At 43.3% G+C, this 4,902-nt stretch overlaps 1 long non-coding RNA gene across 1 annotated transcript; it reads right to left on the bottom strand.

The window, feature by feature from the left end:
• Positions 1 to 324: 324 nt before the first annotated feature.
• Positions 325 to 3,704, bottom strand: LOC308473390. Its single transcript, XR_013984069.1, has 2 exons — positions 3,598 to 3,704; positions 325 to 956 (listed from the first exon to the last, which is right to left on the bottom strand). It is a non-coding gene; the product is annotated as an uncharacterized lncRNA (long non-coding RNA).
• Between the last annotated feature and the right edge of the window lie 1,198 nt (positions 3,705 to 4,902).

Raw genomic sequence — 4,902 nt, 5'->3', positions numbered from 1 at the left:
AGACGAGAGGTAGAGGAAGAGGAAGGAGATCAGTCTTTCAAGGCCAGAACAAAGTGAAGAGTTAGACACAGGGTGGAAGAATCTGTCAGCTTTGCTTTCTCTCTCCCCCCCCCCCCATCTTAACTTCAGTTCTCCATATTTCAGGAGCAATTTTCATATTTTATTTTTTAAAAATTCACCAGCATTTTAGTGCAAATTTCTCACAATGAACACATTTTTGTATGCAGTTTTAACATACATACATACTTATTTGGAAGCCCCCCTCCCATTTAATGCATTTCTCTATGCTATTTCCATGAATATATTCTTTTAAGTGGGCATTGATTAAAAAAAGTCAATCCTTTATTAGGCATAGCCAACCACACATTGTCAAACAAACACCGTATACAAATTGTGCAAAATACGAGTTCAGCATAACAAGGTTTGTCCCAGTCAGATCTTTAACTCCAGAGAAAATCAATTTGCATAAATAATACAATATAACACTACCACATCACCGAACAATTAAGAACCACTAAATCTCTTTATAATGGCCCAGTCTTTCTACATGGACAGCACTCAAAAATTCAGCCACTATTAAAGTAATTTGATCATTCCTGTCCAAGAGCAGGTCCTGAACCGTTGGTGGCATAGAATTGAGCCTGTTGAGTAGTGGGCATTGATATCCTGTTCACGACAGGTTGACCTTCCCTTGCTGATGTTCTTGCTTGAATAGCATTTGGTCACTCTTGTTCCTCTAGACGATAGATGGGGCCAGAATGTTCTTTCCTTTTGCTTTAGCAGTCAACTGGCAGCTGGAGCAGAATGTTCTTTATAGCAGGGATGAGGAATGGCAAGCTCCATTTAGCTGCTCCTGCTCTTGCCAATGGATGGTGCTAGGTTGATCTCTCCTTTGCCTTGACATTATTCCTGGGGAGACAGGGTGTGCAGCTTCCCAGTGGCCCCAGGTCCCTTGACTGATGGCAGAAGCAGAAAGTGGCTACATTCACAATGCCCATTTAAAGCTTTGTGATACTACTTTGTGATATCCATCCAGTGCTACATCAGCTGCACTGGCTCCTGGTGGAGTACAGGGTCAGGTTTAAGGTGCTGGTTCTAACTTTTAAAGCCCTATAGGACCTGGGACCCTCATACTTACAGGACCGCCTCTCCTGGTATGCCCCGTGGAGGACCCTATGGTCTGCAAACAATAACATCTTGGAGGTCCCAGGTCTCAAGGAGGTTAAACTGGCCTCAAACAGAGTTAGGGCCTTTTTGGCCCTGGCCCCAGCCTGGTGGAACATCCTGCCACAAGAGACCAGGGCCCTGTGGGACTTGACATCTTTCCACAGGGCCTGCAAGATGGAGCTGTTCCGCCAGGCCTTTGGTCAGGGCCCAGTCTGACCTCTCTCCTCCTAAAAGACCCTATATATAAGAGGCTTCTCTAACTTCTCTCACTGGCTCATATAAATAGCTGAGCCTAGTGAGTACCTAACCCCTATAGTCATAATTTGACAATTGCCTTCTGATCTTACTTGATTTTAATCCAATTTTAAGCTGTATTTCAATCGATTGCTGAATTTTATGTTTTAATGTATTTATATTTTGATGTTAGCCGCCCTGAGCCTGGTTATGGCTGGAGAGGGCGGGATATAAATAAAATTTATTATTATTATTATTACTACTACTACTACGTTAAACAGTGATGGCTTACCCCAAAGAATTCTGGGAGCTGCAGTTTGTGAACAGAAATAAGAGTTGTTAGGAGACTGCTATTCCCATCACAGAGCTATAGTTCCCAGAGTGGTTTAACATTCAAACCCTCTTCAAATGGAACTCTTGGAGAATAGGGTTCTCCTAGAAACTCTAAGCACCCTTCACAAAAGACAGCTCCCAGAATTCTTTGGGGGAAGCCATGGCTGTTGTATCATAGGGCTTTAAATGCATGGTGTGAATGTGGTCAGTATCTCCCAGGTGAGCATATGAAGAATGGGCAGTTGCAGAAGTCCCCATTTCACCATGCCTGATCTCTGCTTTTAGCTATCAGTTTTTCATGGTGATGGTTTGGATTGAGAAGAAGGAAATGGGACACTGTGATATCCACCTGTAGATGTAAAAGAGGCTTGCAGAAACTATAAAGTGCTGACACAGCATGGTACCAATGTGGGCATCCGCCTGCATGATCATCAGATTATCATATCTAAATATCTTCTCACTCATGTGCAGCGAAACGTTGGAGTCCTGCAGGTAGTACCTGTCATCAACTTTCTTTCTGCTGAATGGCAGCTTTTTACTCAGAAAGGCATGCCTTTCCATGTGTGTGTGTCTGAAATAAAAAACTATAGCATGACTCATTCATACCTTAAATGGAGTTTAGGGATTTGTGTCATCCTCATATACCTTAGTCTAGCAATTTCTAAAACTTCTTAATGGATTATCTCAGCTACATCATTTTTCCATCCTAGCCCGTTCTGGGTATCATAAACGGAGATTACTAGTTATATCAAAGCATCCCACTCACCCCCTCTGAGGTTTGCTAGTCAGCAAACTTTTTCAGCCCTGTGTCGGTCCACCGTCCCTCAGACGATATGGGGGGGTCGGACTATATTTTGGAAAAAAATATGAACGAATTCCTATGCTCCACAAATAACCCAGAGGTGCATTTTAAATAAAAGCCCACATTCTACTCATGTAAAAACACACTGATTCCTGGACTGTCCATGGGCCAGATTTAGAAGGCGATTGGGCCGGATCCAGCCCCCGGGCCTTTGTTTACCTACCCATGTGCTAGTGTATATATCTGGTGTGAAAACTGAGAAATGATGCAAAAGCATATTGGTGCTAATTCTAGTTAGTTGCTTTTGAGCACCATTGTTTCTAAACAAACCTTGAATCTGCCCTGTTTATCTAATATAGACATGAAAAGGAGATTGCATCTATTTATGTGATTTAGAGAAGACCACTTGCCAATTTCCCGAATTTAAGTGGGAGACTCGGCATTGTAAGGTTGACATCTCCCTTCCCCCTGCTGCTTTGAACTATGATCTGTGGACTGTTCCAGTTTCATTTTAATTGAGTTTTTGAAAACAAATTTACTGGCTAGTAATGTAAATGACATGCTAGATCAGCCAGAAGCACTGAACAATCTGTTCATTGCAATTAAAATACGCTTTGTAGAACCTGAGGCATCAGATCACAACTGGGCCCTGGCAAGCAAAAAATCTGCCCATTTCCAAATAAAACACTGATATTTTGCTAAACCTGAACTGCCAAGTAGCTTTGTTCTTGCGCCCTCCAAGACCTTGATTCATCTATTAGCACACTAAGCCTGATCTGCTTAGATCAGAACATGCCAGGATGGAGAGATTGCTAATGGTTTGACTACTGAGAAACAAAGCACAAAAAGTGCAAAAAGGTGAAGCTAAAGTGGTTCAGGTGTGGCTAAAGTTGTCCACATTGTTGTCTCTCCCCCCCCCCCACCTCCCAAGTGAAATAAAAGTTTGATCTGCTTCTTTTTGATGGTTCAGCATTTCTAAAACCTGTCCATTTGCCCCCTGGTTAAAACGCAACCTGCTTTCCCTCCCGCTCTGTAACATAGCAAACCAGCTGAGATCTTACCCTGACAAGAACGGCTGGCGGATGGTGTGCGTAAATATTTAAGCAGTGGGACACTGAGGGAAGGAGGCTCCTGCAATGCTGGAATTATTATCAGGTTGTGAATAGGGGGCTGACCCAGGGTGGATCTGAGTTTAGACCTCACACACTCATTGTGAGGTGTGTGTGTGTGTCACAAAAATAGACTGGTCAATACAATATGTCCGTTCCTTGCAAAATTAAAAGCTATACTGCTGATTGCTTCATACTGGGGCCCTGCTTTCAAAAGGGGGGAGAGGTAAGGAGGGATCTGACCATAAATCTTATTCAAGCTGGTTTTAAAATCGAGGGTAAGGGGAACCCACACTAGGCTTCCGTGTGATTGGCAGACACTTGGAAGAATCCCTAGGATAGAATACACGTCAAGTGACTTTGGCTCAAGAACCCACGGTTTGTGAAGAAACTGAAGGGGAGGAAATGGGAGAGGGCAGCAGGGTGTCTAGCAGGAAGAGCTGGATCTGTCTGATTTGTGTAGGAGAAAGCTCAGCTCTCCAGCCCCAGCTGCAAGTTCAGAAGCTCTCTTTGCCAAACGAATCTCTCTCTCTCTCTCTCTCTCCCCTGCAGCAGTTTCTTTTCTTTATGGCACAAATGTGATGATCTTTCTGGTCTGTGATTGGCCGAGGAGCTTGTCATCATGACACACCTCCTGGAAAGAGTCCACTACCCTTCCCTATCCCATTCTTGCCTGTGAAAGCTGTGCCTTGTAACAAGCGGCCGTAATTACATCATTTACTCACTAGAGTACAGCCCTGCTTTACATTTTGGCCTGAGAGAATCTGGCAGGCTTTAGGGATGGGAAGAGGCAGTATTTCAAAAGACGGAGCCATGCTACTGGGCGAAACTGTCACCCTTGGTTTCTCGCAGTTTCTCATTTATCCAGTATACATAACTTATTCACATCAGTTTGAGATTTTTCTTTTTTAAAAAAAGTCCTCATGAAAATTCACCAACATTTTAGTGCAAATGTATTTTAGTGTGAACACACACACACCTTGGTATAAATTTTTGCCTAATATACAGTTTTTTCAAAGTCGTCGTCCCCCCCCCCAATACAGTGCATTTCTATATGTTATTTTCACCAATATTATGTATTTTCTTCTTCTTTGGCGATCACTTGTAGCCGAGTAAGATTGTCTTCCATAAACATGGCTTTAACAATGAGTCCATAAGTGACTGTGGAGGCCAATTCTGGATCCACGTGTCCTTCCACAGTGGGGACATTGGTTTCCGGGCAGGAGTTGATCATGGTGTGGATTTGCCAAGCGTGCC

This window comes from Podarcis pityusensis (assembly GCF_964106645.2).
Source record: "Podarcis pityusensis genome assembly, chromosome: 3".
NCBI lineage: Eukaryota > Metazoa > Chordata > Lepidosauria > Squamata > Lacertidae > Podarcis > Podarcis pityusensis.
Note: the sequence above shows the minus strand (reverse complement) of the source record. Positions and strands in the feature narration are given on the sequence as shown.